Source organism: Ipomoea nil, unplaced genomic scaffold (assembly GCF_001879475.1).
Source record: "Ipomoea nil cultivar Tokyo-kokei standard unplaced genomic scaffold, Asagao_1.1 scaffold1074, whole genome shotgun sequence".
NCBI lineage: Eukaryota > Viridiplantae > Streptophyta > Magnoliopsida > Solanales > Convolvulaceae > Ipomoea > Ipomoea nil.
In genome coordinates this window covers 4310784-4322691 of record NW_017617502.1, presented here as the reverse complement: position 1 = coordinate 4322691, position 11908 = coordinate 4310784, and the positions used below count along the sequence as shown (strand labels likewise).

Below are 11908 nucleotides of genomic sequence, written 5' to 3'. Positions count from 1 at the left end.
TATATATATATATATATAAAAGATGTTTAATTAAATGTAGATAAATTTTTAATTTTTTTTCGCCAGTGTTTATTCTAATGTTTTAACTTTTAAACAATAATAGTTTTATTGTGATTTTGGTTCATTTATTTTGGATTTGGAATTTAGGCATCAGCAGTAGTGACTAAACAGTATGTATGTATATGTATTTTAGATTTTTCCCTTTGGAATTTGATTTATCTTGTTTGAATTCGGTTTTTTGGTAACCGACCGAAAACTGACAGTCGGTTATCGGTCGATCATAGGACCACCTTCAGTCGGTTTCGGTCGGTTACGAAGGTCAAAAACCACGGTCGGTTATTCGGTTATTCGGTCGGTTATGTAACCGACCGACCGTTTGCTCACCCCTACCTGAGCTACCAATCTCGCTTTATATCTAACCACATCATTATTTTCATTCCTCTTTCGTACGAATACCCACTTAGATCCTACTGGGATCACATCTTTTGGGGTTAATACGGTGGGACCAAAAACTTTTCTTTGATTAAGCGAGTTGAGTTCTGCCTCAATTGCCTGTTTCCACTTCAACCAGTCAGAGCGCTTCCGGCACTCAATTATTAACTTTGGTTCTGGATTCAGATTATTTTGTGGAATATTACATGCAACTGCATATGCAAAAGTGTCATCGACGACTATTAAATCTCTGTTATATGTTTCTCTTGTATCAACAAAATTTATGGCAGTTTCTATATTGACATCAACCAGATCATCATCATTTCCCAAAATATTCTGATCAGGATGTTCCACATCCCTAGTGTTCATATTATTTAGAGCACGTGCAGGTTAACTGGGTTCTCCATCTTCGGGATGGTCGTCTTCAGGACGGTTAACATTTTTCTGGAGTGACTGAGATATTTTACCAATTCTCGTCTTCCGCGGATTTAAATCTTTTGCACCAAGTGGTCTCCCGCGCTTCTGGCGATGGGGAGTGTCAATGTGCATACTTGGTCCCTCGGGGACTTCAACTCTCGAAAGAGCATTCATAGCAAGGACATGAGACCTAGTCACTCCTCTGTTATCAGTAAAAACATCTGGCAGATTATTTGCTAAATTTTGCAAATTAATAATTTTCTGAACTTCTAGTTCAGTTTGACTAGTACGTGGGTCTAGATACTGAAAATCCTTTTCATCCCATGAGATTTCTCAGAATTTCGTTAAATAAGGTTTTTTATCTCCCCCTAATGCCGGGAAATGATCTTCGTAAAAAATGCAGTCAGCGTACCTCGCGGTAAACTGATCTCCTGTCATGGGCTCTAGGTATTTAATGATGGAAGGAGATTCATAACCAACATATATACCTAGTTTTCGCTGCGGGCCCATGGAGGTACGGTTTGTAGGTGGTATGGGGGTATAAACTGCACACCCAAATACACACAGATGGGAAATATTAGGTTCTACACAACGTACTAGTTACAAGGGGGAATAATCATGATATGCACTAAGTCAGATTTGTATTAAAGCTGCATATGAACAAGGAATATGCTTAGACAACCAACGACACAATGAATGTTCATATATGGAGTGAAAAATAGGTTTCAAGGACAAGGAGCTTATGTGCACATTATCAGGGTACAACAACCACAGATCTAAACAAGCAAAGCACACAAACACACATAGGTATAAACTTGTATATTTCTTACTGTTATCAACTTCACAAGGTTTTTCTTTCACATTCTAACTTCTAGCTTTCTTAGCTTTTCACTTTCAGCTTTCACTTCTACTTTCAACTTTCAAACTCTTGGTTTTTCACTTCCAATTTCTCACTGATAACTTCACTACTTAACTTCTTAAAGATAGAAGGAACTGTCTTACTTACGAATAACCCAATCTTATGTTTCAATTCTCTATGTTTCTAATTCAACTCTTATTCTTTCAGCCTAACCTTTATAGGTCCCTTCTCTATCAATCCAAAAGCATAACAGTCACAGAAGGTTGAAATTCCAAAATCAACTATGTTACTTAAATAGGTATGGCGTTCATTAGGAGTGTACCTGTCTCCACGCCAACAATCTTCACTTGCACCCTCTTCATCAGCTGATTACTGCGACCACTATTTTGGCCTTGATTTTCCTTCCTACTTCTCTTATTCTTGTTACTGTCGTGGTTCCCCTTTGTCCACCCTTGTCATTCTTGTTCCCAGACCAATTTCTATAGGATCTTTTCTTCAGCTGGCGTCCACTCTCATCAGGTCCTTGACCTAAGGCGTTCCCTTTCTGATTTGCGTAGCATTCATAGGCTCGATGCCCAACCTCACATTTGAAGCACCTTATTAGGTTCCCACTACAGTTGGTTCTTGGGTGATCCTTCCCGCTCTTCTTATAATGATAGTGTCTCCCCCTCAATCTTGTTCTTCCTTGCTACACTTGGGCCTTGACTTGAGCGATCTTTGCTATCCACCGTGCCATGGTTCCTTTGAAAATCCTTGACTTGATCGTGATGGGTAAGTCTTTACTCCTTCTCTACTTGCTTCACATCTTCGCTAGCTTTTCTCTTGCTTTGGCTTTGCGTGCTTCCTTGGATCTGATGTGCCTCGACGACGGGAAGATCCACTCTACGAATGCTCCGAATCCAAACGTTGCTTCTTGGCACCATTACGATACTATAGGAACTAGGCTTAATCATTAACGTTTGACACAAACTATCTCTTTACGCACAACAAAGGCACACAAACAGGATACAAGCATAACTCTTATACTTACCACATTATCAACTTTCACATAACTTTTAAATTTTCAACTTTTAACTTTCAACTTTCACTTTTCAAGGATAATAACAAGGCTAACGAGGCAACTGCTGAACTAACAAACTTGAATTCACCAGATAGGTGTACACTTGATTTGAAGGAATTTGACTTCACGAGGAAGAAAGTAAGAGGTTTCTAATTTTGAAACTGGAGAGTACTATTGGTTACAACCAAAGTTATGCTTATCAAGGTCACGATTTTCCAAAATTCAACAAAGTCTTGTGAAACAAAAGTTGTGGATCGAATCCCAAGAGAAGGACACAACAAAGAATAATCTCAATGAAATAACTCAATACTAATGGGTTCCAAATAAAGATGCAATAAGGATTTAATCTCAAGCAATAGATCAACACACTAGTGAATTCCAAAGGAATATATAAAAGAAAGATGATCTCGAATCAATAGCTCAATAACAAGGAAAGAATACCACAATGGAGAACCTCAAAACTATATCAACAGAATCCAAGAGTACAAAACGACATATAGCCAATACAATAGCTCTTCAAGAACAAACACTTTCAAGAATACTCGATAGGCATAAGCTCATAGGAATAACTCAACAAATACAGATTCCAATGGCATAACAACAACGAATATAGCTTGACTCAACAACTCAATGGATTTCAATAATAAGGATTCAAGGATAACAAGCTCAAATCAAATTCAATGAGATTCCAAGAGTAAGGCTTTCAACAAGGTCATACTAGCTTCAAGGACTAATTATACTTGCATGCAATCCAACGAAAGGCTCACAAGATTACTTATAACGAATTAATAAGCATTTGGATCAACAAATTCAAAATAGCTCATAGGAATATCAAGAATAGATTATTTCAAGAAATTCAAGATCCAAACTCAATCAAAGCAAGCCTAAAATACCCAACTCTAGACTCTAAAGAGTTCCAATAATCATTCCAAACCAAATAGGAGCAATAAGGAGATCATAGTACAAGAAAATAGCCAAAAGCTCAAAATCAAGGATTATCATGCCATCAACAACAATGAATTCGGAATAGAAGATTGGCACAATAAACACAACAATATACTCAAGATTCGACGTCAAAACCAAGCATATGAACAAGGAATATGCTTAGACAACCAACAACACAATGAATGTTCATATATGGAGTGAAAAATAGGTTTCAAGGACAAGGAGCTTATGTGCACACTATCAGAGTACAACAACCACAGATCTAAACAAGCAAAGCACACAAACACACATAGGTATAAACTTGTATACTTCTTACTGTTATCAACTTCACAAGGTTTTTCTTTCAGATTCTAACTTTAGCTTTTCACTTTCAGCTTTCACTTCTACTTTCAACTTTCAAACTCTTAGCTTTTAGCTTTCAAACTCTTGGTTTTTCACTTCCAACTTCTCACTGATAACTTCTCTACTTTACTTTCAAAAGATAAGCAAAAGCAATTTAAACACATTGATAAAGCACATAAACAGTTAAGCAAACGAAAGGAAAACTCACAACCTCACCGCGTTCCTAATTGATACTAAGAGTTCCTCTTAACTCTGATTCTCATAATTAATCACTGAACTTAGAGTCTTTCTCATCTCAAATTCATAACTTAGGGCTCTTTCCCTATTCATATCCTTCCTAGGATTTCACTTAGAATTCTCATCTTAACTTGTCCTTCTTAAGACTTCGACTTAGAGGTCTTTCCTTAACTTGTCCTTCCTAGGACTTTTACTTAGAGTTTCTATACTCAATCTTAAGGGTCAAACTTCCTAAGTTTTCCGCAGTTCGTACCGCTCTGATACCAACTTGTAACACCCCACTTTTCTTAAACTTAATTAAAGTTCTAAAACCAAATTAAGATAAACTAAGCAGCGGAAAATCAAACTTTATTAACAAACTTAGTGGGAATGTCACCGCCACAACCACCTTCCCACGGTGATTGCACAGGCTAAGGGTGAAACTAAACATCAAGTCAAACTAACATCCGAAATTTACTACATTAAAGTAACTTGGGGAAAAGCACCCCGGTGTCTATCATCAACAAAACAAAAGATGTCTACATCCATAATCTCAAAAACAATGATAATAGATCAAAGAGTTTAGACTACATAGCTACTAACTACACTAGTCTAACTCGAGCACTCTCAAAAGCTGGGCCCACCTGAAAGGGGTTTTGCAAATAGACAAATAGAAAACACCCGTTAGCACGAAGCTAAGTATAACCACACTCAACCCTGTAAAATACTACAGTATATACTTTGAAAAACATTTGCTCACATTCTAATTCAAGCAATCTCAAACACTTAGACAACTTTAAGATAAACTACAAGCTTTCTATATGCTCGCAACCTATAATATCAACAGGCATGCTTCATCAATAAACAACTTATCAACGTAACCATACTAACACATAATCAACATAGCAAAATTCAACTCTATAGAACAACTCCATAACGATCTCATGCAATCAAGTTCTCAACATGCAATTAAGAGACATCAATTTCAATATGCAACTAAGGCAATCATACTCAATATACAAACTCGGGTAATCATTCTCAATATGCAATCTAGTGCAAACATTCTCATTATGCAATCTTGTGCAAACATTCTCATTATGCAATCTCGTGCAATATTATACTCGAATGCAATAAGATGCTATAGGATAAGTATACTTATACACTCGTTTGTAAATAGAATACTTTTATGTGGAGGTTTCTTAGAGCCACAAGGACTCGCTTTCTTTCTCTTGAGTCTCTTGACTCGATTTCTTTCTTGCTCAAACTTTCTCATACTTCTCATTTTTCTTCTTGTGCGAGGCAGGTACTCCGCCGCAGCGAAGCCCTAGCGTACGGTGCAATCTCGTGTATCCGCCACATCCGTAACTACGGAACCTCTAAATCGTGGGGAGGTAGGTCTTCACGAATCGTGAATGGACCTAACCGGCTCGGCAATCTAGCCGGCCACATACTCAACTCGCCCACCGAAACACTCTCTTGGTTCTATGCTCAAACTCTGTGGAACCAGGTATCGTACTTTTAGTGTGCACACCCCCTAATCAGGATTCCAAGCCTGGCGGGAAGTCTCCAACCTCGTAACGTGGGAATAGGCCGTGTTACATGATAAATCTGTCGGATCGCAATGTCCGGTCATCCTCTCCGAAAGGAGGTAGTCCTAACGGGCCCTCCAAGACCTCACTAATATATAGATAATATATATATCTCTCATGCACCAAACTTATGCATGTCACATCTCAAGAACTTCTCAATGCAACAAGGTAATGACATACCACATGCTCATGAATTTGGAAAATAATACTTAGACTCACGTTGGCCATTTATGCAATTATAAGACATGAAATGCTTGAAATGCAATTTACTATACAACATAATTCAATTATATATTATTGTGAATTTCTCAAAGAACACTTAATCATGCTTGGATTTCAAAACAACATGCTCTGTACATTTCATCAATTGGAATCTGACTATAATCTCCATGAATCATAACATACACCTTAGGCATGCTTTTCTAACAAGACTTATTCAATTAATGATCATGCTTCTCAATTTAACAATCAAATAGTATCAAGCAACTCACATAGGCAAAATCAAGTCTGATACTCCTCATTTTCAAACACTGAAACATTACTTTAACACATTTGCTTCACAAATTCAATCATAAAATGCTCATTTCTAATCCAAATTCAACGAAATCAAAGTCCAAACGTGCGTCATGACGGCCCCAAGGTACTGAGCCACAAGGGCCCGTGACACCTGGTTCGAAACGACACGTAGCTGAGCCACAAGGGCTCAGCCACTGCACAGAACAAAACCAACGGGGCTAGAGGAGCCCCGCCGCCTGGGACCGCCTAGCGGCGGCCTAGGGCCGTCTAGCCAACGGCTCCCCTCGTGGGCCGTTGGCTAGGCCCGTGACTTCCACTGGTGCACACTGAGAAGTGCACCAGTGGCTCCTTCTTCACCTTTAATGCATTTTCAGACACAATTCCACTTCCAAAACATCACCAACACATTGTACAACATCAACAAGTCATCTAATAGCTCAAACACACAATATTCTAACATTTCTACTCATTTCTAACCATATAGCAGTGACTTCACAGAGTCAAAAAGAGATTGGGAATCCACGAGGTTATACATTTGTTGTTTCATCTTCTTTCTATTGTGTGGTTCCCTTTCCTTCCTCAGATGACACTTCCTAGACTCTTCATACAACCATACAACCCAAGCCTAGAGATAGAACTTCAGAGATTTAAACAAAGGGAGATGAAACCTTAAGGGAAAGATGAATGAAATAGATGGCTGGGGAAGGTGGAATACTTACTGCCTTTGTTGTCTTTCTTCTACAGAGAGCTTGGAGAGGCAAGGAGGAAATCAGGAAAACACAAGGCATTATTGATGCTTATATAGGGTCCAAAACCCTAGGATAAATGCCAATGATTGGTTGATGGCAAAATAGTAAATAGGACTTGGCAGGAAGAAAGAAATCAGACAAGTTTTGGATGGTTTGTGGTCCACCATGCTTCATGGACCATGGGCTAGAAATGCTATTTAAAATAGTTTGGGGTTAAAAGATAAGTTTCCCAAAAATATTTTCAAGTCAAACACTTGACCTGGCACAAAAATAACACGTGAAGGTTAAAAAAAAAAAAGATGAGGTGAACCATTTACCATGATAAAATAGAAAGACATAGATAACAAGTCATAAAAATGACATGAAAAACATAAGTTCATAATTCAAAAGAAAACGATACGAAAAAATAGGTTCATAAACCAAGAACATAAAATAGATCATTCTTGATCACTAAAGTCTTTCTCTGAAACTTCTTGACGGTCCTCCAGGGATTTCCATAATGCAAAAGGGTCCTTTTCAGTCAAGTATCCATTTTTCAGGTCGTGGTTCAAGTGGTGACGTAAGAAAATGAGAGCCTGCGCCTTCTGGGCGTTAGTACATTGTGACTCGGCAACAATGGTTTGGCTTAGTTCTTTAGACGCGAGGTGAGTCTCGATGTCTAGAGCCTAGTCAAATATTTGCTTCCGTAAAGTGCGAGCTCAGTAAATTCTCGTCTAGTAATATAAGGCATGATCTACAAAATACATTTCATATGTTCTCATATACATTCATATTTCTCCATGAACATAACAAAATAAGGAATTTAACATCTTCTAGATGCAAAGTAAACTTCAAGAGATGAAACCAAAAGATAAAATTCGAAATACAAATTGATCTTTCGAATACATACAAGAAGCCATAAAATTGACTTTTCGGATACTTGAAAGATAAATATTCTTCCATGTAAATTTAATAAAGATAATACGGAAAGATAACATGCATATTTCACAAAGTATCCATGCATCGCTTAATATTCCACTAAACAACACATTCCATGCATCGCTTTAAATTACTTTTCGAATTGCCCATGACAAGTCTATCACCACAAATGGTCAAAAGTAAAACGAGAGGTTGAGAATTTCAAACCATACGTACATATACAACATTAAACTTTTCTACAGAACAGATTATCCTTTCGGATTCATGCAAGAGGGAAACTTTCATATTTAAACAAGAAAAAAAAATTGAAGCATAGAAACCTTACTAGTAACATGCTCATATTGCGGTAATAGATTACAAATAATCATGATCAATCATTTTGTTACAGGACATAATTTAGCAACAACATCCATGAATTTAACAATTTAGTACCATCAACCTTAGCTACCGTAATGATTTAGCACACAAATTTTGATATTATTCACCTTCCGTATTGGATCAATGCTCATTAAAGCAATGATGCCAACTTAATGCCAAATTAGTGCTTAATCATTATGCTTTACGAATACACTGTGAACATATATTCCATCTTCATACTTTTATTTGAATAGGAATGAATAAAAAATGAATAGGAATTTTGAATACTTCAAAAAGCAAAAACAACATCACATGCAAACAAAATCATTCTGAATATCCTACTGCACTATGATCTCTTTGTCGAATTAATGGGACTAAGCAAGACAACAAAATCATTCTGAATATACATACTGGGCAAACAATACATACACATAGAAGCAAAATCACATTTTTCCGCAGAAGCAAAAAAAAATTAGAAATCCATATTCAGGAATTTTCAAGCACATATATATACAAACCAATATGTGTAATTCATATTTCAAATTTCAGAATCAATATGTATCATATCAATCATGTAATATATGAATCCTATGAACATGCTTGCCTAGTATATAAATATGTATTATAACAGGTTCAAGCATACCGTTCATCGAGGGATATGTTGGCGATTCATGCTGATAACGTGTTACGTTATGGCCTATCAACTCGTTAGTTGTCTATGCAACACATATTTTATACTACATGTACTCTTTTCCTCGACTAAGTTTTTCCCACAGGGTTTTTCTAGCGAGGTTTTTAACGAGGCATGAGTATAGTCATTTAATGGCCAAGGGGGAGTGTTATAATTATTATACTTATGGCCATTAAAATGTAAAGACTCTTCATTTGCTTTCCATTGATTACATTATTTATGTTATGTAGTTGAAGGGTTGTATGAACCACTATATAAGTGGTGAAAGCTAAATGATAAAATACACTTACATGGTTGTGGTGCTCAATTGTGTTCTTCTCCTTCTTCCTTTTTATTTCTTTATTCTACACACGTATACACATACATACAAACCTCGGGCTATTACCGTGCAGACACTGCGAGACAACTAACGAGTTGATAGGCCAAAATATAACAATTTTAACTTTTTTTTTGAGTGATGAGGAAAACTCGCATGTATTGGTGTGCATTGAGTAAATCCCGTCTTGTGACTCTTGTTGGCAAATGATTACGTACCAGAAGGTAAAACAACTTAGGTTTCTCAAAACTGACCGGTTTAAATAAAAAAGTCAATAATTTTCTCCCACATGGAGTCAAACTTATAAGGCTATCCTTATCCCAAAAATTTCTCACTTTCTAAAATGGGTCCTACTTTCACATCATCAAATTTACAAATTATCTACTATTTATTCTACATCCCTACAATATTCTCTCACTTTCTAAAATGGTCTCACTTTCATATTATATTATAAATATAATAATAAAATAATATAACAAATAAGTAAAGTACACAAATAAAAAAATTAAAAAAGAAAAAGTACACAAAGGCTGCCAGGACAGCCTTTGTAAGTGTTAGCAAGCTTTTTAAATAAGAAAGCTTGCTAGACACATGGCATGAGTTGTTAATAAAAAAATAATTTTTTTGCCACCTCATCTTGCAAGTGGAATCATTTCTGGGATGGGGTTAGCCTAAGGCTGAAGTTACCCCTACAAATATGGTATTGACAAAGTGATGTGGAAGATGCCATGGAATATATGATATTATTTTTCTTTTGTTTAAATGCCAACTGGCTTGCAAATTTGCTAAACAGTCTTTTGGCAGCTTTTGCTCGGCAAAAGCATTTGCAAGCCAATTGTTTTGCTGCCGAGCAGTTGACATTTTATTTATTTTTTTTTCTTTTATTATTATATTTATAATATAATATGAATGTGAGATCTATTTTTTAGAATGAGATGAATTTGTAGGGATGTAGTGTGAATAGTAGATGATTTGTAAATGAGATGATGTGGAAGTGGGTCCATATTTTATAGTGGGAGAAATTTGCTGAGATAATGTTAACCTAACATTGTGGTTACCAAGTCAACAATCTAATCAAATTGTTGAGCGTTGCTACATTTTATAACTTTTTGGGGGCAAGTTAATTCAAAGTAAATAGGAAATATAAAAACATTTATTACAAATTACATTAATTTTATAATAAATAATAATAATAATAATAATAATAATAATAATAATAATAATAATAATAATAATAATAATAATAATAGTATCGATTATTATAAATATAAATAAATAATACAATTTTTATAAATTAAATAATAATTTTCTTTAAAAAAATTAAATAATAATTATACTTTCATTGTTTATAAAAATATCACAACTCTTTTCTATTTATAATAGTATTATTGCATGGACCATGGTCCACATAATTGTATGGTCCATAAATAAAATGTACATTTTTAATATACTAAGGGTACATTATTTTATATAATGTATTTTCAGTATGTTGGAATATGAGCAGCCTATCTTGGAATATGAGCAGCCTATTCTGCAGGGTTATTTATTATGCTTTTAAGTCTTTGGGAGTGAAATAGTTTTTCCTTGGGAAGACCCTTTATGTCCCTTCCCAATACTTTTTATCTTCCTATATATTGTCCTGTAATGTGTTGTTCTTTCTAAGATGGAATAACAAGAAGATGTTCAGGTTCCTTTTAGTTTCCTTTTCAACATGGTATCAGAGCCACCCTCTTGTGGCCTGAAAATCTTCTCTCCTTCACAGCAACTACTCACTGCCACCACTCACTGCCTACTTCTAAAATATTCCATTTTTTTCCTGAGAGCTCTTTTGGCATAACTGGTGCTGCAACTGCTCACTGCCTACACTGTTTTTCTCACATTTTTCTGATCAGTATGGCAGAAGAGGTAATCATAAACAGTACCCAAAATACTATCCTTCCTGTTCAGCCTAGAGTCTATGTTTCAAATCTTTCAGGGAGCATAACTATCACCAGTGAGAAACTCATTGGTTCCCAAAACTATCAAGATTGGGCATCAGCAGTTGAACTATGGTTTATGGGTCAAGGAGTTGTTGACCATCTCACTATTATAGCAGAACAGATTCAGCATGAAAAAGATATTTGGGAGAGAGTTGATGCCCAACTCTGCAGTCTATTATGGCAGTCTCTTGCCCCTGACCTGATTCCTATGTTTAGACCATTTAAAACCTGTTTTTCAGTATGGAAACAAGCTCAATCCCTTTATACAAATGATATCTCTCATTTTTATTTCATTGTTAGTGAGATACTAAATATCAAAAAATCAGAGATGTCAATGGAGAAATTTCTGGGAAAAATCCAAGGACTTATGGCTGAATTTAACAAGCTCATGCCTATTGGGGGATCACCAGAAGAGCAACTTACTCAACGTGACAAGTTCTTTGTTGTCCTTACCCTTGCCAAGCTTGAACCAGAATTTGAGCAAGTCCGTAATGGTATACTTGGTGATGGAAATGTTCCAAA

At 36.0% G+C, this 11908-nt stretch overlaps 1 long non-coding RNA gene across 1 annotated transcript; it reads right to left on the bottom strand.

Moving 5' to 3' along the window:
* Positions 1-226: 226 nt before the first annotated feature.
* LOC109182577 lies at positions 227-3944 on the bottom strand. The gene is made up of 3 exons (XR_002054385.1): positions 3933-3944; positions 1816-1817; positions 227-390 (listed from the first exon to the last, which is right to left on the bottom strand). It is a non-coding gene; the product is annotated as an uncharacterized LOC109182577 (long non-coding RNA).
* Positions 3945-11908: the final 7964 nt, after the last annotated feature.